Source organism: Oryctolagus cuniculus, chromosome 4 (assembly GCF_964237555.1).
Source record: "Oryctolagus cuniculus chromosome 4, mOryCun1.1, whole genome shotgun sequence".
Lineage (NCBI taxonomy): Eukaryota > Metazoa > Chordata > Mammalia > Lagomorpha > Leporidae > Oryctolagus > Oryctolagus cuniculus.
In genome coordinates, this window is record NC_091435.1 from 84,565,197 (window position 1) to 84,590,456 (window position 25,260).

Here is a 25,260-nt window from a genome sequence, read left to right on the forward strand (position 1 = left end):
ATGAAATCTAATTGAGACAGAAAATATTACCTCTTGGGCTGGTACCGCGGCTCACTAGGCTGATCCTCCGCCTGCAGCGCTGGCATCCCGGGTTCTACTCCCAGTTGGGGTTCCGGATTCTGTCCCGGTTGCTCCTCTTCCAGGCCAGCTCTCTGCTGTGGCCCAGGAGGGCAGTGGAGGATGGCCCAAGTGCTTGGGTCCTACACCCGCATGGGAGACGAGGAAGAAGCACCTGACTCCTGGCTTCGGATCAGCGCAGCGCCGGCCGCAGCACAGCAGCCGTAGCGGCCATTTGGGGGTAAACCAACGGAAGGAGGACCTTTCTCTCTGTCTCTCTCTCCCTCACTGTCTAACTCTGCCTGTCAAATAAATAAATAAATAAATTCCTGCTGTTTATAAATTGCCTGGCTGCAACGCTCTGGCCCTAGCGGCCACTTGGGGGGTGAACCAACGGAAAAAGGAAGACCTTTCTCTCTGTCTCTGTCTCTCTCTCTCTCTCTCTCACTGTCTAACTCTACCTGTCCAAAAAAAAAAAAAAAAAAAAGAAAGAAAGAAAGAAAGAAAATATTATCTCTTGATTTTGAAAGCACTGCTCCACTGGCATGCTTTTGATTGAGCTATGGTAAAATTCAAAACATTCTGATTCTGATTCTGGATCCTGTGAGTGAAATCAGTCTCTCCCCACATTAGGGTTCTCAGGAGGGACAGAAACAATGGGACACAGAGAGAGAGAGATGGACGATAGGGGATTTATTAGGGCAATTGGCTCATATGATATGGAGACTGAGAAGTCCCACAATAGACTGTCTTCAAACTAGACAACCAGGAAGGTGGGTTTGTGGCTCAGTGCAAGTCCTAAGGCCTTAGAACCAGGGCAGCCAACTGTTCAATTCTCAGTCTAAGGCCAAAGGTCTGAGAACCTGGGGACCTACACATGGAAATCCAGGAGTCCAAGTGTTGTAGGTGCAAGTATCTAAATTTTTAGTCCAAGCTCTTGCACCCACAGAGATAAGAATTCAAAGCAGAGGCATCAATACAGTGCACAAATGAGAACAGGGTTTATTTAAAAGAGACAGAGAGTGAATATACACTCACACCTGAGGGTGGCCCGGCCCACACGGAGAGACACCCGTCATGAGTGGGCCAGAGAGTTGTCTTTGAAGAGAGAGTGAAAGGAGGCCAGAGAAGGGCCCAAAAGCATGGTCCAGAAGGCAAGAGTGAAAGAGGGGCCACTGCGGTGTTATCAGTCTCTTTAATGAGCTAGAGGCTGGTGCTCTAATTGAGTACACAAACAGGATGGAGTTTGGGGTGGAGGTTAGTGTGAGTGAGACTTTCTGGGGGTTTCATGGCACCTCCACACAGAGCTTAACTTCCATGTGGCCATCATGGCGTCTCCTCCTTCTTGGTCCCAGATAAGACTCACGTGCATCATGGGAAAGTAAGCACACTAGATTGACAGGCAAAGGGGTGGAGTTGCAATGCACTGTTACACAGCAATGGTGAGAAAGTATTCCAGCCTTATTTCTTCCACCCAGCTCCCTGCCTCATTCCCCCATAGCACAGAAGCTGAGGATGTGGAGTTGGGATTCCGAGGATGAGATGACTTTCCCCCATCTTCTTTCTGGAATTCCTGCTGTTTGGCTATTGGCTCTTCACCACTCATCACCTATGTTTTGAAAATGTTTTCCCTAGTTTTTGTTCCTTCGCTCACACTGTCACTCTTCTTTCCGGAACGGTTTTTCACTTTAGCATTCTAATTATTCTACTGAGTTTTTCATTTCTGCTTTCATGCTTTTAATTTTTAAAAATATTTATTTATTTACTTGAAAGTCGGAGAGAGAGAAGGAGAGGCAGAGGCAGAGAAAGAGTCTTCCATCTGCTGGTTCACTCCTCAGTTGGCCACAACAGCTGGAGCTTAACTGATCAGAAGCCAGGAGCCAGGAGCTTCTTCCAGGTCTCCCACGCAGGTGCAGGGGCCCAAGGACTTGGGCCATCTTCTGCTGCTTTCCCAGGTCATAGCAGAGAGCGGGGTCAGAAGTGGTGCAGCCGGGACTCAAACTGGCACCCATGTGGGATGCTGGCACTGCAGGCGGTGGCTTTACCAGCTACACCACAGCGCTGGCCCCCATGCTTTAAATTTTAAGGACGTAATTCATCCCACTTTTATAGTATTAAAGATATAACACTTTATCTCTGTGAAGCAAGTAATGATAGTTTTTATTTTTAAAATGATTTTATGTATTTGAAAGGCAGAGTTAGAGAGAGAGAGAGAGAGAGAGAGAGAGTGAGAGAGCTCCTGGCCCTTGGCTTCGGTCTTGCCCAGCCCTGGCCTTTGCAGCCATTTTGGGAAAGAACCAGTGGCTGCAACAGCCAGGGCTGGGCAAAACCGAAGCCAAGGGTCAGGAGCTTCTTCTGGGTCTCCAACATGCGTGCAGGGGCCCAAGGACCTGAGCCATCTTCTGCTGCTTTCCCAGGCATATTAGCAGGGAGCTGGGTCAGAAGTGGAGCAGCTGGGACTCAAACCAGTGTCCATTTGGAATGACGGTTCCCAGGCAGCCTTGATAGTTTTTTTTTTTTTTAAGTCTCTCCCAAGTGATTTTTTCTTTATGTTTGTTACTGATTTCTTTTATATTAGAGACTTTCCACCAAATTCTTGGTGATTCTTTTTTGCCTATGTGTATTTAAGTGGGGCCTTCGCAAGTGCTGCAATATGAATGTGTTGCCTGAATTTCAAGTGTTGGAATTTAGTCCCTAAATTCAGGTGTTGATGGTATGTGAAGATGGGCCCTTGGAAAGCTGTTAGGATTAGATACGGTCATGGTAGTGGGGTGTCCATGATGGGACCGACAGCTTTATAAGAAGAAGGAAGTCCTGAGCTTCCTCTGCCTGGCGATAAGCTGCCCTCCATTAAGTTGTGAGTAGCAAGAAGCCCCCAGCCCCAGCTGCCAGCACCTGGCTCTGGGACTTCTCAGCATCAGAACAGTGAAGGAAGTAAGCTTCCTTCTGCATGGACCACACAGTCTGTGGTGTTGTGTTATAGCAGCAGGAAGCTCAGGAAACAGGGTCTCCCCAACTCCACTTTCACTGCAGGGTTGGCATGGGGGCCCAGAATAGGCATGCAGTCCCATAGGGAACTTGGTCACAGTTTCTGCACCTTAACGCTATCCCCATAATGCCACACCAGCATAGCCACTTGCCCAGGACCAGGGAGGAGGAGGCACCGTGCTAAGCAAGTTGCAAGGTAGAGACACCATGCAACTCACAGAAGGCCTCACATGCACTAAATTCCACCCTGTTTGCATATTCAGTTAGGGAACCCCCCACCCCATAAAGGGTGACCCCTGGACGTGGGAGCATCAGCACTTTTAGCCTTGTCGCAGTCTGTCCTGGCGGGCAGGCCTCCATGTCGCTGATCCTCTCATGGGGAGTATCTTTCCTCCTGGCGTTGCTGGCACTCACTTGTGTGTATACTCGCTCTCTCGCTTTAAATAAACTCTGCTCTCATTGCTGCACTTTCTTTATGTTCGTGCTTTGAATTTTTAGCTCATGTGGGGCAAGAGCCTGGAATAAAAACTGAGAAGCACATTTTTGCGGCAGGGGGGTCTAGCAGGGGCCTGGTAACATCAAGGTCTTTGGGTCTTTTCTCCTGAGCTGGCGGAAGGAGGTAGCCCGGCTTCCACTATCCAGGAGGAAGGAAGTGGGTAGTCTCGAAGGACAGCTCGCAAGCTTTCCCTTGGTTGCCGTTTTCTGTGTGATGTCCCTGCTCTGGATCTCTGTGGTCCCTTGGCGCGGACTGTCCCTCTCATGGCTGTGAGAGGCAGCCTCCAGGCTTCAGCAGAGGCAACACCCACTGTGTGGAAGGAGGGAAGGGAACCAGAGGTCCACCTACTTCTTTGGTGGGCATTCAGCCCATCCTCCCTTCCTTCACCTCACCGCCCGAGGCACCTAGCAACACCAGCACTCGAGCCTTCTCAGAGTTCTTCCGTGTGACATCAAGACATTTCTTGGCTCCCCTTCTGGTTGCATTTTAAACACATTTTTTAAAAAAAATTTGATTGACATGTAAGGTAATGTATGGTGCAGTATTTCAATACATGTGTGCAGCATAAATGGATCAGATCAAGCAATGAGCATTTCCTTCTCTTTTTGTTCCGCTTGTTACCTATCAATTCCTCTCCTCTGGTTTTTTATATGGTGTGTAATATGTGATTGTGAACTCTAGCTGCCCCACTGTGTGGCAGGACACTGGAACTTACTATTTCCACCCACTTAGATTTTGTTATCCAGCTTCCCTGTCCTTATCCCTCCCTCGACCCTTCCCAGTCTCTCGTAACCTCTTTTCTAGGTTCAGACTGGCCTTTTGGGGTTAACTTCAATTTATGGGAGGACACTTGATGTTTGCTCTTCTGTGTCTGGCTTGTTTCTCCTAACATCATGGTCTCCAATTCCACCCATTTTGCCGCATTTTATTCTCTTTATGGCTGAATAATATTCATGTGTGTGTTTGTATGTGCACCTTCGTGTATCACATCTTCTTCATCCATTCCATCCATGCCTAGGATGATCCCATATGTTGGCTATTGTGGATGGTGCTGCAATAAGCATGGTGATGCAGGTGCCTCTGATATGCTGATGTCACGTCCTCTGGCTGTTCACTGGAAGTCGGATAACTAGGTCACAGGGTACACCTACTTTCAGTTTTTTAAGGAACCTCCATCTTGTTCTCCATAATAGCTAACTTGCATTCCCATTAACAGAGTGTAAGAGTTTCCTTTCTTCTGGGGCCAGTGCTGTGGTGCAGTGGTTAAAGCCTTGGCCTGAAGCGCCCATATGGGCGCTGGTTCTAGTCCCAGCTGCTCCTCTTCTAATCCAGCTCTCTGCTATGGCCTGGGATAGGAGCGGAAGATGGCCCAAGTCCTTGGGCCCCTGCACCTGCATGGGAGACCTGGAGGGGGCTCCTGGCTCCTGCCTTCAGATCGGCACAGCTCTGGCCATTGTGGCCATCTGGGGAGTGAACCAGTGGATGGAAGACCTCTCTCTACCTCTCTCTGTAACTCTTTCAATTAATAAAATAAATCTTTAAAAAAAAAAAGAGTTCACTTTCTTCCACATATTCACCTACATTTGATGTGTTTTGTCTTTTTGATAATAGCTATTCTAACTACAGTGAGATGATATTCCTCATTCTGGGTTTTTATTTGCATTTCCTTGATGGCTAATGATATTGAGTCTTTTTTCACTTATTTGTTGATTGTATATCTTCTTCTGAGAAATGTCTATTCTGATTTTTTGGCCATGTCTTTTTTTTCTTAAAGGTAGAGTTACAGAGAGAGAGAGAGAACTTGCATGTGCTTGTTCACTCCCCAAAAGGCTGCAACAGCCAGAGCTGAGCCGATCTGAAGCCAGGAGCCAGGAGCTTTATCTGAGTCTTCCACACAGGTGCAGGGGCCCAAGGACTTGGGCCATCTTCTGTTGCTTTCCCAGGCCATAGCAGAGAGCTGGATTGGAAGTGGAGCCACCAGAACTTGAATCGGTGCCCATCTGGGACGCCGGCGCTGCAGGCTGAGGCTTAACCATCTATGTGATAGCGCCTGCACCTTTTGGACATTTCTTAACGGGATCATTTTCTTTTGTTATTGTTGAGTTTTTTAGTTCCTTATATAGTCTAGATGTTAATCCTTCATTAGATGAATAGTTTGTAAATATTTTCTCCTATTCTCTTGGCTATCTTCACACTGTTGATTGTTTAATTTGCTGTTCAGAGCTCCTTAGTTTGAGATAATCCCTTTTGTCTATGTTTGCTTTTGTTGTCTGTGCTTTTGGGATCCTATGCAAAAAAAAAAAAAAAGAAAAAAAAAGAAAAAAAATCATCTCTAAATCATCTCTGCCACTGTCCTGAAGTGTCTCCCCATGCTTTCTCCTAGTGCTTTCACATCCTCCATCTAGGTCTTTGATCCTTGTTGAGTGGATTTTTGCATAAGGTAAAAAGATGGGTGTCAAGGCTCAGTCCTTGGCACTGGGGTACCCAGTGTCCCAGCACTGTTCGCTGAGAAGACCGTCCTTTCTCCCGAGATGCTCAGCACTTTTGTCTAGGGTTGGTGGCTGTAGCCCTCAGCTCTCTCAGGCTGCTAAGTCAGGGCCACTCCTCCATGTGCTTTCCAGCTTCTGAAACTTGGACTGCTTTCCCATCCTCTTTGTCCCTTTGATCGTACACCTTTAATTTAATTCACTATTATTTTATTAGTTAACAGTTAGTGGTGCAGAGGAGAGTACTGTGTAGATTCAATACACCATTTTAACATGAAGACCTGATTATTTTTCATTAAAAATTTTTCACCAAACAGTTCTAAATAGCAGGCCACTTTACATTTGAAATAATATTTAGGGCCGGCGCCGCAGCTCACTAGGCTAATCCTCCGCCTTGCGGCGCCGGCACACCGGGTTCTAGTCCCGGTCTGAGCACCGGATTCTGTCCCGGTTGCCCCTCTTCCAGTCCAGCTCTCTGCTGTGGACCGGGAGTGCAGTGGAGGATGGCCCAAGTGCTTGGGCCCTGCACCCCATGGGAGACCAGGAGAAGCATCTGGCTCCTGGCTTCGGATCAGCGCGGTACACCGGCCGCAGCGCGCTGGCTGCGGCAGCCATTGGAGGGTGAACCAACGGCAAAGGAAGACCTTTCTCTCTCTGTCTCTCTCTCACTGTCCACTCTGCCTGTCAAGAAAAGAAGAAGAAGAAGAAGAAGAAGAAGAAGAAGAAGAAGAAGAAGAAGAAGAAGAAGAAGAAGAAGAAGAAGAAGAAGTTTGCATGCAAAAAATATTGAAATCATGCATATGAGTGGCTTTGAAAAAGTTCACAGAAAATACATATCACGAGAAAACCACACGTGGATTTCAAAATTTTTATGCTTCGAAATACATTTGCCTTTTAATCCATTTTTCCACAAATATTTTGAAGTATCCTTGTCGGTTCTTATTTTTAAGCCAATGTGTGTCAGGGTCTTCAATTATTTGCAGCCAAGAAAAAAAAATCCAAATTATGTATCCTGCCAATATACAAGCTACACGAGTAGGCAGGAAAGCACTGGTTTTTCAAAAATTACAAGGAACTGTTGATCTGTAGTCTTCTAAAATAAAGCAAGCAAGTTCAAGAGTGAGTTTCATATAAAGAGGCATGCAGTAGCAACCAGGTTGTGTGCAGGTCACTTATTGAATACGTATTTATCCCATTGTTCAGGGTCTCCTACCCATCAAACAAAATTATGGCTGTCCCCCGTGTACTCGAGTACTGGTGAATATACAATAAAGTGGAAAATGAATTGCAGTGAAGCAAAGCTTCTGGAGTAATTGGAATCAATGGGTCCAGTATTTTTAATTGCTCATATCAGTTCTTTCGAGGCCTTCTTTGAAGAGGACCTTTCTGTAGATTGCTCTAAAATTGTTATTTTAATTTTGATGGGTTATGAATTATAACCTAAAAGAGACATTTTTTCCTCTCCTAAAATAAGCTTTAGCAGAAAATATCTGAGGCAGACATGGTGTTGTTTGGGCCAAAAATCAACTGAACAAATGTTTTACTGCTAGCACCGTGCCCACTGTGCAAGGGTTGAGGGTTCAGGGACCGAGAGGGTGGGTTCGAGTCCTGACTTCCCTCACCAGCTTTGTGGCTGCAGGTAGGTTCCGTAAGCTCTCTGTGCCTCTAACGAATGAGCTGAAAGATGAGGGTAATAAAACTAGCATCTACCACACAGCCTGATGGGGAGATGAGGTGAAGAAACAGGTGTTTAAGAAAAAGACTCAGGTGGGAGGGACGGTATGGAGGGGGAAGCCATTGTAACCCATGAGTCATACTTTGGAAATTTATATTCATTAAATAAAAGATAAAAAAAAAAAAAAAGACTCAGAAGAGTGGCCGTGTCTTAGTCCACTTCCCCTTGCCGTGACAATGAACCCGCGGCCGGGAACTGTGTAAGGGGAGGAGGTTATCCAGCTCCCTGCTTGGGAGGCTGAAAGTTCAAGACCTGGCGGCCCCTCTGTTTGAACCCTGGCAAGGACACTGTTGGCTGCATCACCGGGTGGGGCAGACACAGGAAGGGAAACTGCTCTGTGCAGGAGAGGCCAAGTGGGTGGGGCAGCCTCCCTCTCCCCCGGCGGCCCGCTCACACCAGGACCCGCGGTCATCTTTTCCAAGGGTGGAGCCCCAGTGCCCTATTTACCTTCTCCCTGGGCCCCACGGCCTGGCCTCGAGGCCCCACCAATGCAACGCTGCCACGCTGGGGACCAAGCTTCCTGCAGGGGAACGCTGCGGGACGCAGTCAAACCATACCCAGCCCGGCAAGTCGCGGGTGCTCAAAATACAGGCACTGGCTGCTGCTGGCGTCGGGACTGTGCCGTTGGACACTGACGGAGCACTCAGAGTCGGGCTCGCAGCTGCATGGGTCAAGGACAGCGGGAGGGACCTGGCTGCCCAGATGGCCTGTGCTTCCCACTCCTCCCGCCCCTCCGCTTGGGGGTTTCCTCCCCCTGCCTCTCTCATCCTCCCCACATCTACCCCTAGACAAATGGACACAACTTCCATCCCAGGGCCCCTCCCGGCTCTGAGCCACCCCCTGCTCCTCCCAAGAAGCGCAACTCAGCTCCACTTCTCTGCACGGCCCTTTTGTTTCCAAAGTCACTCACGCAGCCCCGGACACGGGGGTCGGAAGGAAACAGGACTTGTCTTAGGGAGCATCGGGATCCCTGGAGGGCCCAGAAGTCCTTGACGTCCTCTTCAAGGGGTCACTTTCATCCCTGGAACTGGGGGGGGGGGTGGTCCCAAGGAGGTGAGACACACACATACCAAGAACCACCACTGGCTTAGAAACAAGGGCCCTGTGAAAGTGGAGGTGAGCACACAGGAAAGAGTGTTTCCTTCTCTTTCTTTTCTAGTTAATTAATTTACTTGAAAGGCAGAGATGGAGAGAGAGAGAGAGAGAGAGAGAGAGGGAGAGAGAGAGAGAGAATCTATCTGTTGCTCATTCCCCCAAATGGCCATAACAGCCAGGGCTAGGCCAGGCTGAAGCCAGGAGCCAGGAGCTTCTTCTGGGTCTCCCATGCGGGTGCAGGGGCCCAAGGACTTTGGCCATCTTCTACTGCTTTCCCAGGTACATTAGCAGGGAGCTGGATTGGAAGAGGAGCAGCCAGGACTGGAACTGGCACTCATGTGACAGCCTCCTGCACCCCACCACCAGTCCCAGGAGAGAGAATTTCTGAGTCCTCAGTCAAGCGGATGACATCGGTGCCACGTCCAAAGACGAGGGCCTCCGCCAAGCGGGAGGAGGCGCAGGAAGGGCAGAGGGAGGCACGGCCGAGCTACAGGGTCCTTTCTTTTCCAGAAAAGGACACAGCTGATGGGCCCTGGGCTGTGCCAGCTGTGGCCGCTCCTTCGTGGTGCTGCTTATCCATTTATCCACGTCTGGGCTCTGCCCACGTCTTGATTTCGCCTGGGGCTGCTGTAGCTCAGGCCTCCTCCTCTCAGGTTCTGAGGGAAGAGCCCTGTTGTGCTGCTCCCGTGGGTGCAGGTGCATCACCAGGATGTGCAGACTCCGTGAGCATGCCTGCCCCAGGGCTCATCCCATCCCTAGGAAGGAGAAAGGGCAGTGGGCTTCGGCGGGGTGCCTCTCTGTGCGGGTGCTGGCTGGGCCCTTCCCCCAGACTCCCTATTATGATCCCCCACCTCCCAAGGAGGCCTGCCCATGGCCACTGCTCTTTCTTTCCTCCTCGGTGTTAACCCTGCCACTCCTGAAGGGGACAGCCACCAGAGCCTGCAGGTCCTGCCTGTGTGCTGAGCTGTGACAATTCCTGGACCCCTGTCCCCCACGGGAGCTGGCCATTTCAGGAGTCCAGTGAGCCGCTTCCTGAGGATGTACTGTGGTGACTCATGACCAACCCCCAGGGGAGAACAAACCGGCATCTCCTCGCCAAAACCGAACAATAGCGGCAACATTGGCGTGATCTCCTAGGAGTGACGGACGTCACGGGCTCCGGGGGAAGAGGCGGCGTCCCACTCAGCTGCGTCCTCCACCAGGCCACCCTTCCTCCAGGTGGGTGGCAGGGGCGCAGGACGGGCGGAGGTGTGGGTGAGAGGTGATACCACCTCTCACCATCAGAAGTGTTTAAAGGATGCTGTAGGGTGCCTGATAAAGGGCCCTCGGGGTTCGGAGTCTGTGACCTCTGAGTGTCCTAGCAGCCCGAGGCCCCTGAGTTCTGAGCGTTGCAGAGCCCCTGTGCTACCCTGGAGTGTTTCTGCTCATGTAGCAGGAGCTGACCTTGGAAATTAAAACCATGGAGCCCTAAGAGGAGAGGTCATTCTTCCAGGCTGTTTCCAGCAGCTGTAGTCAAGGCTGCCCTTGGTAGGTGAGACAGACTTGGCCCCAACCTGACGCAGCTCACGGCTGAACACGCGAAAAGGCTTTCCGGGGACTCTGCAATATTTCCCTTTTTTTTTTTTTTTTTTTTTTTTTTTGACAGGCAGAGTGGATAGTGAGAGAGAGAGACAGAGAGAAAGGTCTTCCTTTGCCATTGGTGGCCGGTGCGCTGCGGCCGGTGCACCGCGCTGATCCGAAGGCAGGAGCCAGGTGCTTCTCCTGGTCTCCCATGGGGTGCAGGGCCCAAGCACTTGGGCCATCCTCCACTGCACTCCCGGGCCACAGCAGAGAGCTGGCCTGGAAGAGGGGCAACCGGGACAGAATCCGGTGCTCAGACCGGGACTAGAACCCGGTGTGCGGGTGCCGCAAGGCGGAGGATTAGCCTGTTGAGCCATGGCGTTGGCCAACTGCAATATTTCCATGAGCAGTGCTTCGCTGCCTGGTTCTCAGTGGAGCTGGCCTCCACAGGTGGCTGGACTTGAGCGAGCCTTGCCCAGCAACACGGGGGGATGGGGGGATGTGAGGATATGGTGACTAAAGGATGCCAGTTTCACTGCACCTGCTGCCTGCCCTCCCCCTGGCTTTTGCTCCATGAACACACAGCTCAGTGGACAGCACTGGGGCCAGAACACCTGTGGAAATGACCCTCCATCCCCTCGCCCCAGCGTCCCTATCTTGGATAGCAGCACATTTAGCAAAAACAGAGGACACCCGGTCACATTTAGATTTCAGACAAATGAATCCTGAACAATATTTGGGACATACTTATGTTCAGCAAGATTTATTTATTTTTTAAAGATTTATTTATTTATTTGAAAGGCAGAGTTGCAGAGAGGCAGAGAGAGAGGGGGTCTTCCATCCACTGGTTGACTCCCCAGATGGCCTCAACGGCCAAAACTGTGCCAATCCGTGGCCAGGAGCCAGGAGCTGCTTCTGGGTCTCCCACACCATCTTGGGCCATCTTCTTCTGCTTTCCAAGGACATAGCAGAGAGCTGGATCAGAGGTGGAGCAGCTGGGACTTGAACTGGTGCTCATTTGGGGTGCTGGCTCTGTAGACGGTGGCTTTACCCACTACACCAAAGCACTGACCCATGTTGTTTATTTTGAGAGGCAGAGCTACTTGTCCCTGCCAGCTTAAAGTCTCTCATATGTTTGTCGTTTGTAATGATTAGAAAGTCTCACTGGGAATAGGGGTTGCGGTGGGCTGGCGCTGTGGCAGACTGGATAGAACCTCCACCTACAGTGCCGGCATCCCATATGGTTGATGGTTTATTTCCTGGCTGATCCTCTTCCAATCCAGCTCCCTGCTAATGCACCTGGGAAGGCAGCGGGCATGGCCCAAGTGGTTGGGCTCCTATATGCATGTGGAAGACCTGGATGAAACTCTTGGCTCCTGGCTCTTCAGCCTGGCCCAGCCTGGGGCATCGTGGCCATCTGTGGAGTGAGCCACTCTCTTGTAACTCTTTCAAATAAAGAAAATAACTCTTTAAAAAAAAAGGAAAGGAATTCAGACCAGTGATTGGGATTTTTGAGAAGAGAGGACCCAGCCAAGACTTCATCCCCTGAAACCTTACCTTCGTTCGTGTCTTGCTTCTTGCAAGCCATCAGGACTTGAAGACGGCAGGTGGCTGGAAAAGCCAGAGTGACCAGGGCAGGAGGTTACACCGCCTCTCAAGAGGCGACCTCCAATGTCAACCTCTCTCTCCTCAGCTCCACCCGGATGCCTGGGGGCAACTCTAGCTCCCTGTGCTCAACACTGCGTGCACTGTGGCTTCCCTTTCACGCCTGCTCCTCTTCCTGAACTCCCAAGGTGAGTGCTCCCCCTGCTGTCACTCCGGTTATTACTGCTTGGCTTCCTGTCATCTGACCCCAGTTCCTATAAGAAGTGTGAACATGATGGGCGCCAGACATTCCCACACCTGCCCCCCACTGGCTGGGGCTCGAACCTGTGACCCAGGTACGGCCATTCATTCAGACCATGCCTGTGGGATTTTGGTTCTTGAGAATGACACAAAGGTGAGAGACTGTACACAGCAGACATGAAGGGGGCAGGTGCAGCAGGTGTCCCATGGAGGGGATGCTTTGGCGGCTCTTGGGCTGGGACCCTGGGCCCGGCCTCTCGCAGTGCCTGCCTCTTCACAGAGATTGGTGCTCCAGCCTGGTGCTGACTGAGCGAGCTCTGTTCTGCAGCCGGTGAATTCCTGTGAGATCCACAGGGTCAGTGCCTGGAGTTTGCAACTGCGACCTGGCTGGTCCCCTCAGCTTTCCCCAGTCATTAGGTCCGGGAGCTGGGACCCCTTGACTGTCCTATCATGGTTCACATACTAAGGTCATGGGGGCCCACTGATCCTGCCCCACGAGGTCCCCTCTACTGCCCCCACTGCCACCCAAGCCAGGCCCCCATTGCCTTTGCCCATTCCTACTCTGCCCCTGCCAATGGCTCCTCTGGTGGCCTCTTAATCATGACCACCCACTTGTGGCCAAACTCAAAAGCCTGGACCAGGATTTTGGTCACAGGAGGAAAAGGACGGAGAAGAGAAAGGAGCTGGGTGACACTGAGAGGAGCGGAAAGCGAGAGCACAGAATGCAGGTGTGTGGCGCCAGGAGCCACGTCTGCCTGCTCCACAAAGATGCTGAGCTGCAGGGCCGCAGGGCCGCGGCTGCACCGGCTGCTCCCTGTCTGTGCTCTGGCTCCTTATTTTCTGAAGTCACGTCCATGAGGACACATTAACCACTCTTGATGTGGAACTGAGTTACCTTGAGGAGCCACAGTTTTCTCTTGCTTTTCTGGGAGCCCAGCTCCCTGGGGATGTATTAATTGATTTTAAGTCCAAACCAACCTAATGCACTTGGGCACTGTGCCCCGCAGGGGTCAGCGATGACTCCTGTAGAACAAAGGCTGAGAGCCAGCTCCTGGCTGTGCCCCTCTTTATCGCAGCAGATGAGCTGAGCCCAATCAGGAGTGCAGAAAGCCCGCAGCACCAACCCCTGAATAAGAAATAGTTAGCAACTGTTTATTGAGCCCTTGCTTTACGCCAAGAACTGCACGGGACACTGAGGAGTCAACGAAGGGTGAGACAGACTTGGTTCTGACCTGACGAAGCTCATGGCTGAACACGCGAAAATACCTTTGGGAGGCTCCTTGGTGTTTCCATTTGCCGCCTGGGTCTCGCCGGAGCTGGCCTCCACATGCGGCCCTACCTGAGCGAGCCTTGCCCGGCAGCATCTTGGACGCAAGGATGTGGGAGACCTAAGGGTGCTAGCGTCATGCACCTGTTGCCCACCCTCTCCCTGGCTGTTGCTCTGGGAACATGCAGTTTAGTGGACAGCACTGGGGCCAGAACACCTGTGGAAATGACCCTCCATCCCCTGGCCCAGCGTCCCTATCTTGGATAGCAGCACATTTAGCAAAAACAGAGGACACCCAGTCACATTTAGATTTCAGATAAATGAATCCTGAGCAATATTTGGGATTCAGCAATATTGATGTTCAGTAAGACTTAGTTATTTTGAAAGGCAGAGCTACAGAAAGAGAGAGAGAGACACAGAGATCTTCCATCCACTGTTTCACTCTCCAGATGGCCAGCACTGGACCAGGTCAAAGATAAGAGCCAGGAGCTTCATCCGGGTCTCCCATGTGGGTGCAGGGGCCCAAGCACGTGGGCCGTCTTCTGCTGCTTTTTCCGGGTGCATTAGCAGGCAGTTGGATAGGATGTGGAGCAGCCGGTACACGAACAAGCACCCATATGGGATGCAAGTGTTCACAGGTGACAACTTTACCTGGTACTGCACAGCACTGGCCCCAGGTGTCAGCCTGCCCTACCAGCCCCACTCCAACTCTAGCCAGTTGTCCCCTGCCCCCAGTAGGCCAGGTGCCAGCTCTGAAGCCGTGCCTTCCCAGGGCAGGAGTGCAGCCCCCACCCCTGTGAAGAGAAGCATTCAAGATGAGCCTGCTCTCAGCTACTGTCCCCAGGTCAGAAACCTGACTCAGCCACCATGACCAGCACTGATGCCAAGCAAGCAGTGGCACAAGCCAAAGAGGACACAGAGGTTAGCAAGACACAGCAGCCACCATGGGTGGCCCAGGGGCCATCCAGGGCAGCAAATGAGCTCCTCAAATAACTGTAGTACAAGGTAGAAGAATCAGAAGAAGAAATCACCTCCATGCCAAGGACATGCAGGAGGAAAAAGATCACAGGTGGGAGTCCAGAGGGCCCTGGGGGGCAGGCGGCCCTCACAATCCATCAGACAAACCCCACAGGCGCTGGCAGGTCAGTTGGTGGCTTGGGTGTGGGTGTCCTGAAGCTCCAGGCAGCCCAGGGATCAGCCACAGGGTGCATGCCCGCTGAAGCCTGCCCTTGACCCACCAGGTATCTGCAGGCTGCATCAGGGGCATTCCTCGGGGCATGGCCAGGGTGGGCCATCAGTGTCAACCCACATGGCGAGAAAGGGGCGTATGTCGGGTAACCCCAGGACGTCTCGCCTGGCCAGGGGCTGGGGCTCCCTCCATGTGGGGTTTAGCTAGACAGGTTGACCTGAGGGTGCCACGGGTGCAGGGCAATGGTAGGCTGAGCACCTGGTGGAGCTTTGCCGCCCTTTGGAGGCGAGATGGGGTGGGGCACCTGGTCTTCCTGGAGCTGGGCCTCTCCCGCCCAAGGCCTGCCGACACCCCCTCTGGCTGTGCTGCCTAGGGCATGCCAATCATGCTGCCGGTCAATATTGACCCACCTGAGGTTTGTGAGGTGATAACATGTCGGAGGCTGCTTTGTGCTCGCCGGGCACTGAGGAAGGTGGGAGAAGGCTTCTCATTCACCGCTTCCCCGTGAACATGACTGAGCCTTTCCCAGCCGGGCAAACACTGCCAGCCCTGATAATGCCCAGAAGGCGGCCCAAGAAGACAACAGGCAGGTGCCTGTTTGCCAAGGGAGCGGTGAAGGACCCGCGTTCCTGGGCCGTGGGAGGCCCCGCACACTGGCCCGTGGCTCCCAGAGTGCTCCAGCGCTGCGGCTCTGGGGACAGCAGAGCCACGGCAGGGTAATCCATGCTCTCCACCCCAGCCAGCCAGGCAGCTGGGCCCCCACAGCCTCCCAGGGAGGAGCTGTCAGGGATGCTGTAGAGAAATGACAGTGATGTTGCTAAGTGGGTACGTGCAACAGGAGCGAGCAAGCCTGCCTCTCCCGGCCTCCCCCGTGTCATTTTTCCAGGTGCTGATGCTGGAGAGTGTGTTGGGGCCCCTCTGGGATCCACGCCCCACAGATCCTCTGGAACACAAGCAAAGGAGAGGAGACACCTGGGTGGAGGTGGAGGCCAGGGCTCTGGGCTCCTCCTGCTGCTCCCGGCAGGGGCTCTGCTCAGCAGGCCCAGTCCCCTCCTGGCCCTCGGGCTCCCCCCTCTGCTGAGCTGCCTCCCCTCGGATTCCCGTCTCCCATGGTTTCACCTTCTCCATCACTAGGTTTGGGAGTTCTGGCCTGAGTGTGACCTGACCTGGCTTCTCCATCACTAGGTTTGGGAGTTCTGGCCTGAGTGTGACCTGACCTGGCTTTCACCAGTGTCCCAGGGCCCCCTCTGGAAGGCCGGCACCACCATCCCCCTCCCTCCTCTTCCTCCTCCTCCCTCCCTTTTCGGCCTTCCTCTAGGGGGGCTGCCCTGGAAAGCACAGGAAGGGGCTGGGCTGGCCTGGCTGCTGCAGCTGAGAGCTGGGGGTGGGGAAATCAGGAAACCCAGGCTGGATTCCAGAGTGGGTTGGAAAGTTCCCTGAGCCACCAGGATCAGAGAAAAAAAGCTGCAGAACCCTGCTTGGCAAAGGCTGTTTGAAATTGCGCTGAAGCCATGACGCTTCCGTGTGGAAGCCCAGCCTGCCAGCGAGGAGCAGCACGGCTTTTTGTTCATTCTTACACACGGAATGCACGCTCACAGCGAAGAAGCACGGGAACACAGAAGTCCCCCCAGCCCACGCACCCTGGTGCCACACGTCCACCTGCCGGGGGCCAACTGGTAACAATGTCTTGGTCGGGTTTTAAAGAACCAAAGTTCAGGACTGAAGCTATGGAAGCCAGCTGGACTCTAGCTGGTGTGTTTGGGATGGAGAGAGGAAGTGTGTGTGTGTGTGTGTGTGCGCGTGCGCACACACCCACACAGGTATGTAAGTGTGAACCATAATTTATGAACACGGGCTCTGGTATCCGCTGCCTCCTCTCCTCCTAGCTGCCTGGGCGATTAGCTCGATTTTTATTTTGGTTCCTCCTTTTTATCCTTTGTTGTTCGTGACCAATACCTGCGGCAACCTACAGATCTTGAACCCTCTGTGAACCTGCAAAAGGCTCACCCTTCTGTGAATCCGTGCCTACCAGGCTCGCCTCCTTCCAGAGCCAATGGGAATGGTTAACAGATCCCAGGTGTAGACGGTCCCAGGTGGCTTATGATGCACTCCACAGCCCGGGGAGGCGCCCACGGTCTCCCCTGTAGAGATGAAGAAACGGAAGCGTAGCCATCTGTCTGAGGGCCTACAGCTGCAAGAGGCAGAGCTGGGTCAAGACGCGGATCCCCAGTGGATACCTGGGGTGACCGTGGGGTCCCTACTGTGACCAGCGGAGCTCACCAGCAGCACAGAATCCCCAGTAGCCTCTCCCAACCGCCTGATGTCATGTGGAACTTTCCAAGATTCACAGGATTATGGGTTACAGTGGTTTTGATCTGCAAATGGCTAACATAATTAGATAACAACCGCATGATTGAGTAGTTCTTAAAAGCTGCTGCTTCATTTGAAAGTCAAGTTAAGAATTCTCTCCTTCACATGGAATTTGAGGAAGCGCTCAGAAAAACCAGCTTGGCCTGCGGATTTGAATAAGCCTGCCAGCATCCATTCTAAGTCTCTTTGATACTATTATCAGTGGGGAGTTTTATCAAGAAAATAAACTTGTTCTAGAGTTTCAGCAAGCTGCGACTGTGAGTCACAGAACTTGAAGATCAGTGGGAAGAGAGCAGTCAGGCGGCCACAGTCACCCCGCCGAGCCTCATGTGTCAGGGGAGACCCGGGTGCCAAGGGTGATGCGAGGGCAGAAGAGGGCGCTGACTGGGCCTGTGGAGCTCAGAAGGCCGAAGGAAGCGCTCCTGGGGAACTGGGCCTTGAACGAGCGCGAGGGTCTGGCAGGCAGAGAGAGGTTCAGCAAGGTGCTAGGTATGCCGGGCCTGGAGGCGGGTGGCTGGGTGGCAGTGGCTGGGGGTGCACAGACACCAGCAATGGGCTGTAGGAGTGGACTGCGACTGGGTTGTAAAGGACTGAGCCCGTGTGCTTGCTGGGGTGTTGGGTCTACATGGGTCCTGGAGATGGGTTGCTTAAGGCTTTGGGCCCTCAGTGCCCCTACCCTAGCTGCCTTTGAGAATGCCTGGGCCTGTTGCAAACCAGACAGCGATAGAAGCCCCCTGCCCCCACCAAGCCCCCAGGGAGGGTGCCTGGCTGCAGGAGGCCTGTGGACAACACGGAGCAGGGTGAGCTTTGGAGGAGGCGGGGGTGGGCCCCTCTCGCTTGCACTGTTACCCCCCCCCACTTCAGGTTTTCTCTGGAAGGTTCTTCTGTTTCTCTCCCCAGTGTCTGTCTCCAGCCAAACTGTTTGTGCATGGTAAAACACACGCACACACACACACACACATACACACACACGGAAAGCAATTAGCTGGCTGCTTTTTCCTAAGAGTTTTAATATGGGAAGTTGGGTCAGGAGGTCGCACCTGCCTTGGAGATGAGGACAATGAAAAGTGGAGTGGCAGCAAGCAGACAGGAGCAGGGATGAGATCCAGCCTCCGGAAGGCGTTGTTCAGCGTGAGATTCTTAGCCGGTCTCCTTCTCCTCTCTGACTCGGGGACGATGGAGGCCGAGAGGTGGATGCTGGCTCCATCCCTGGTTCCTCAGGTTCTTCATGGGTGAGTTTTGCCCATCCGGTTCTGCCATGGTAAAAAAAAATGTTCACAGCAGCTGTACAGGCCCTGGCATCCCCGAGATAAGAAGTGGGTCACAGGGAGACAGCAGGGCTGGGCCTCTTTCCCCCGGCCCATGTTTCCCCGCCTGACGCCCCTCACCCTCCCACCACTGAGGAAGGGGGCCCGGAAGTCACGGAAACATCTGGGCCTGCTCTGTGCAGAGCCCCAGAGCAGCTGGCCCTCTCTCTCCACACCGCTGAAACTGTCCGCGTCGCAGCGGGGCCACGAGGTGGAGACGGCTTTCTGGGGGGTGGGGCTGGAGGCCGGGAGGGGAGCCAGCTCCTTTGTCTTCACCTCTGGCATCCATGGCTGGAGACAGTTCCGGAGGTGACTTACTCCACTTGAGCTCAAGAAGGCGTGGCACAGAGATGCTGTGAGCAGGGGCAATGGAAACGTGCAGGATTTGGCCTCTCATAGGGGTTGGCCAGCGGACTTAAGAGGCCAAGGAAAACAAACAAACAAACAAAACCAAACCCAGGGAGATGCAAGGCATGAATGTTGTAGTGGCATATCACCCACACGTCCCTTCCACATGCTTTTTTGGACCCATATGAGTGGTGAGTAGAGTTGTCATTTCTTTGCTAAGCAGTTTTCCCTTTTCTATTTTTAAAAAAGATTTATTTATTTATGTGCAAGGCAGAGCATCAGAGAGAGAGAGAGACAGGGAGAGAACCTTCCATCCGCTGGTTCATTCCCCAAATGGCCACAAAGGTTAGGGCTGGGCCAGGCTACAGCCAGGAACCAGAATTCCTTCTGGGTCTCCCACGTGGGTGGCAAAGGCCCAAGCACTTGGGCCATTTTCCACTGCTTTCCCAGGCACATCAGCAGGAGCCCAATCAGAAGCAGAGCAGCCAGGATTCAAGCCAGGGCTCTGGTGTGGGAAGCCGGCGTCACAGGCGGTGGCTTAACCTGCTGTGCCACAAGGCTGGTCCGTCCCTCCCTTTTCATGGAAAGGGAATTGAGTGTTGTTCAGCTATGGATCATGGGGGTCATGGCGCTCATGCATGTTGTGGGAGCTCGGCCAACAATGAAACAAACCCTGAGCTTAAAGACCCTTGGGCCCAACTTGCTTGTTGGCTTACTAGGGGGTCTGAGACCCAGGGCCGGGCAGTGTGGCCGGCTACTTGTGCAGGGTGCAGCTTGAGTGGCACTGAGGATGTGCCTGGCACCTCCCAATGGGCCTGTGTCTCTTAGCTCAGGGAGACAGTGCTCAGGCTGGGGTCCGGGATCTCCAATTGGACTCACTCTTTAATGAAGTTGGTTTTTCACTTGGAAGAGTGGGATTCATTTGCAGCTCTGGTCATTCAAGGTAATTTGAGGCTTTAAGTCTAGGGCCTAGGCAGCAAGAGTCCTGTTCACCTTGTCAGTGCTAGGACAACCAGAGAAGGCTATGGGACTGCTGGTTGCATTCCTAAAGGTATAGTGTCCATGGAGAGGGAGGCACTGCTCAACGGAGGTGCTGTCCAGTCCTGAGCTCTGTCCCGGACCTCGCCTTTCTGAGCTCCAGGAGGGGGGCCAGGAGGCCGGGGTCCCAGAGAAGATCTTGTCAGGTGGGCCATCACTGCGAGACTAAGAAAGTGCACACTGAGAGCCCTCGAGGGGGGCGTGGAGAAGGCCGGCCCGGTTTCGGGATGTCTGAGAGCATGTTGCGAGCCTGTGTCCGGGCGGCCTCGATGCAGCCTGAGTGTGAGATGTAAGTCAGGGCTGAGTGGGCTGGAAGAGTGAGCAGGAAGGGATGTGAATCCGGGCCTTCAGGGGGCCACACTCACGTTCCTCGGTATAAAAGGGATCTCAGGATGTGTGCCCTGCCTCTCCGAGTGGCCTGATGAGGATGGGGTTTGAGTGCTGGGTGGAACCTGCCAAGGATCTGGCACGGGCCAGATGTTCGGCTTCTCTGGGCCTCTTCCTTTCCCCATGTTGCCACTGCAGAAATATCAGATCCTAGGGGCATGTGCTCCCTGGGTGCTAGACAAGAGTTCCGTAATCATTTCAACTCTTTTTTTGTGTTAAAGATGTATTCATTTATTTGAAAGTCAGAGTTACAGAGAGAAAAGGAGAGATAGAGGGAGGAGAGATATCGTCCATCTGCTGATTCACTCCCAAGATGGCCGCAACAGCCAGGGCTGGGTCAGGCTGACCCCAGGAGCCAGGAGCTTCCTTTGGGTCTTCTATGTAGGTGCAGGGGCTCAAAGACTTGGGCCATCTTCTGCTGCTTCCCCGAGCGCATCAGCAGGGAGCGGGATCGGAAGTGGAGCAGCTGAGACTTGAACCAGCAACCACAGTGGATGCCGGCATTGTAGGCTGCTGCATAACCCGCTGTGCCACAACGCTGGCCTCTCTGTTCAGTTTATTCAACTCCAGCTGCTGGGTCTCTGAGAAGCTACAGACTCTGCCTCAAAGGATTCCCCGCAGCGATGGGTGTCAGGGGCCGGGAGTGCCCCATCTACACTGAGGCCTCCTCTGAGGACGGGGCGGCCCTTGAGGACAGAGGACTCTGCACCTAGCGACCTTTCCCTTTGGCTGCCATTCACAGCTCCAGGTTTTAAGGGAAAACTATGAAGACATTCCTTTGAGACTCAATCGCAGAATAGGGCCCAGTTCGTTGGAAGCAAACGATGTTTCTAAGGCAGAGACGGGTAAGCTAAGGGCTGTCTGGCCCCCGGATACCAGCATCGGGGCCAGCCTGAGTGCACCGGCTCCAGCAGACGCGAGGTGCAGCCGCAAAGCCGGGGCAGACTCTGCCGGGCTCAGGGCCTTGTGCTCCCTCAAGACCAGGCCTCGCACCACGTGATCAGAACGCAGCCCCTCCATATCAGTCTCCGAGACGCGTCTGCTCGCCTGGTGAACCAAGGAGCCCGTCTCAAGTGAAAGCCTTAGGCACACAGGTATTTTTAAATGTGGCATGTGATTTTAAAGAAATAATAAAATAAGTGGAGTTTTTCATTTTATTTGAAAGACAGCAAAGGAGGGAGGAAGAAAGAGAGGGAGGGAGAGATAGAGAGAGAGAGAGAGAGAGAGACTGACCTTGTATCTACTGGTTCACTCCCCAGATGCCCACAACAGGCGAGACTGGCAAGGCCAAGGGCCTGGAACATAATCCAAGTCCCCTTTCTGGGTGGAAGAGACCCAACTCCTTGGGCTATACTTGCTACTCCTCAGTGTGCACGGTAGCAGAAGGTGGGACTGGAGTCAGAAGCCGAGCCAGGACCAGAACCAGGCACTCCTGCGTGGACGTGGATGCACTAAGTGCTGTCGTAGCAGCCGCACCAAATGCAGTGCTAACGGTCTTGATTTGCTTTGTAGACCTGGTTGGTGTTCACCCTCTCCACTGTCTGATAAATCACCTCCTCTCCTCTTCCTTTCTCTCCTCCCTCCTCCTTGTTAGCCGACTTCACTGCCTCAGGGTCCCCCTTCGCCTCCTCTCCAAGATCCAATATTTGGCTCTCATTTGCAGGTAAGCAAATATAATTAAAAGTATCCCAGGGCCACCCTTATCATCAAGTGACCCTAACCACTCAGTGTCCCTGTGTCATGATCTATAAATTGGAGCTAACAATAGCACCCACCCCTGAGGGGTGTGAGGGATAAATGTTACAATGGAATAAAGAGACAGCGCCCAGCACACAATATGTGCTCAATAAAATGTTCACTGAGCTGTCTCCCTACTCCTGATGTCACCAAAGCCCGTTAGAGGTTCTGTCTTCAGAGTTACTAAGCTATCACCCCATATTAAATTATACCACAGTCCTTAGTTCAGCTGATTGATGTTTACTGGAAAACTAAGTAAAGGTGGAAAGAGCTCAGTGGGACTCTGTTTTCTTGTCTGGGGAATGGGTAGGTCACAGGGCTGTGTCGGCATCCGATGAGAGCTCTGATGTTAATGTGAGAGGTCCGAGACTGAGCCGACAAGAGGGCTGCTGTGGGGGTGTGGGTGCCCGCCCTGCTCTCTCCCCTCCCAGCTGCCCCTTCGGGGTGCACATGTCCACGTCATGGGTGTGATTGGGGGAAACTTCCCTGGTTATCTGACTTCCCACTGCCTGAGTCACCGTCCACAGCAGCCTGACAACACAAAGGGGAGCCCACCCTGGAGCCCGCATGCCCTCAGCTCGCCCCATCGCCCCTCTCTCCTGTGCACACCTGCACTGAGTGTGTGCAGAGTGGTACCCAGAGCCCGGCACGGCCTGGCCGACGGAAGGCCCCTGCTCTCGCGCTCGGCTTGCCCCCGCTTCCCTTGCTGCCTCCCCAGGCCCCTCCCCACAGTCACTCAGACGATGGCCGCCACTCTCTGCCAGCACCTTGCAGGCTGCTGGGCACAGAATGTGCTGTGGACAGACGTTCAACCTCCCCGCCCAGCCGTGTGACCTTGGGTGAGTCCACGGCTCTGGCGCTCTCTCCTTCCTTCCACGCCTTTCTCTGGCACCAAGGCGTCCTCTGTTCTGTGACTTCTTGCGGTTCAGCCGCCAGCAAGGCCTTTATGTCACGGAGGTGCATTCCTGCTGCGTTACTGTAAGATACCATTTCCCCAGCCTCACTTACTCAGTGTCTGTTTAAAAAACAAACCCCAAACCTTTGCCCAGTGGCCATGTAGGTCATCGGGCAAAGCCCCAACGCCCCCTGCCCCCACCTGCGCCAGCAGCCCGCCAGCTCCTCCTGGCCCTGGAAATCAGCCCTGTGACAGAGTCAGACCCGCCTGTGCCTGCCACACCCGCCCCCGCTGGACCAGCAGGTGGGGTGGCCCAGGGCTTCTCCCAGGGCTGGTCCTGGGCAGGATCCCAGCGCTGGAGCTGTCAGGCAGGGCAGGTGCCCTGGGGTGTGTGCTCCTGTGACAGGCCCCCCGTGGGTCAGGAGCATCCCGGGTCACGCCAGGAGGCCCATGTGTAGTGGCTTAGCCACAGGGAGGATCTTCCAGACTGGTTGCAACCTGTTTTGCTGTGCACTTTTTATTGATTTATAAAGATGGTGCGCTCACACTTTATACTCGAGCGAGGGAACAGTGTGTTCACATCTGGGATTATGACCTTACGGCTGTGCCGGGTGACTGGGAGGGTGGGAGCCGGGGTGGTGATTGCGGGGGCCACCCTCCTGCACATGCACACGGGAAGCAGCCCTGGGAGGGACCCCGGGTGTGGCGCTGGTGCCCGACGGCCAGTGGAAGCCCCTGGGAGTGAACGTGACCTTGGGCAGGCCTGGCATCACTCTGTGCTTTCATTTCCTGATCCATAAAGCTGGGATGAAAGCTGCTGCCTGCTGGTGACTCTTGACCATCAATCAAAGGAGCCAGCAGGTGGAAAAGCCTCCTTGCGCAGCCACGCGCTGTGCAAATGGAGGAGTGCGTGTTACTGCTTTTACCGCCATCTGGGACCCAGAGGGAGCCGGCACTGTGGGGCCCGTGTCCACAAACCCCTACTGAGCATCTTCCCGTTGCCCACCCTGCCCCACCCCAGGCCGAGGGCAGGCACCTGGCACCCCTGGGGTTGACTCAGCAGCTCACCTTAGCTCTGTGCACGGCCACAGGTGTCCCTCTGCACCTGCCACGCTCAATCCAGACTGTTCTGACTCCTCCGTGAACCGGCATGGAGTTTGTATCTGTCCCAGGGGGTCCAGGTGGTAAGGGGAGGTGGGCAGAGCTGAGCTGCCTTACTATGGGTCTGAGCTGTGACCCTGGCCCAGAGTTCAAGCCTCACTCAGGGCCAGATCTGGATACTGCGGGCAGCCGTGGGGCCATGACTTCAGAACTGTCCATCAGTGACAGATCCCAAGGCACACACTCACCTGGGCAGTGGAAACACACACAGGGCTTGGCCTCCTCGGTCCTGCTCCTGTGCCAGACCTGCCCACTTGAGACAGCTTCCGGGAGCATCTAGGGAGGGTAGCTGGGCCCTGGTGGGGCTCAGAGCACTTCTCGTTTTTCAGATGGACCTGGGTGCCTGGGAGACGGGACAGACCTGGGCCGTGGATGAGGCTGTGGTCGTGAGAGGAGAGACGGCTGTGACTTGAAGCCACCCAGTTCGGGCGCTTTCTAGGAACCCGAGAACCTGGGATGCAGGCCGGTTCTTTCTACTGTTTGTGTGGCCCACCCCCCAACCCCAGCTCCCGGTCTAGCACCGCGCTGAAGCCTCCCCTTCCGTGTACTTGTGAACAGAGTGGGATCATCACAGGTGCAGACGCCTGAACACATCCACAGGTGCCATGCCCATCAAGTCTCCTCCCGGGTCAGACCCTCGCCTGCCACCCAGGGTTCTCCTGGGGCGGGGTTGGAGGGTGGAGCCTTGCTGACCAGATTCCTGGCGAGTCTTCCAGAACTGTAGGTAACCCTGCAAACCAGCTAGGGTAGGTGTTATGTACTCCACAGGAGGCCACACGCCTTGTTTGTGCTTACCCACAGCGTCCTGATCTCAGCAGCTCTGTGCCCATAGCGGCACCCCACCCTGCACCAGACACACCCGGCCTCCACGCAGCAGCCAGCGTGGCCACCTTAGCACATCAGTGGCTGCCCCCAGCCTTTAGAGTAAAATGGCTTCTGGGTCTTGCAGATACAACTCCAGCCTGTCAACCTCAGCCGATGCCACCCTCCCCTCGTAGGTCTTCTCGTAGTTTCTTGGCTACACCGGGTTCTTTCTGCCCCAGGGCCTTTGTATTTACGGTCACTTTACCAGGCCAGCCTTCCCCTCAGTGAGCTCCTCTTCTTTGAGATTCAGCCTAAATGTTGCCTTTCAAAGAGGCCTTCTGTGACGCTCTTACTGTTTTACTGTTTCCCGTCTCAGTTCAAGGTTTGCTCCTTCCCGGCAGTGGGGCAATTACTGCGATTATGTCAATATAATGGGTTTTTTATTTTTTTTATTTTTATTTTTTTTTTTTGACAGGCAGAGTGGACAGTGAGAGA

At 53.7% G+C, this 25,260-nt stretch overlaps 1 long non-coding RNA gene across 1 annotated transcript; it reads right to left on the reverse strand.

Moving 5' to 3' along the window:
- Positions 1–18,081: 18,081 nt before the first annotated feature.
- LOC138849431 (uncharacterized) lies at positions 18,082–22,895 on the reverse strand. Its single transcript, XR_011388301.1, has 2 exons — positions 22,740–22,895; positions 18,082–18,341 (listed from the first exon to the last, which is right to left on the reverse strand). It is a non-coding gene; the product is annotated as an uncharacterized lncRNA (long non-coding RNA).
- Positions 22,896–25,260: the final 2,365 nt, after the last annotated feature.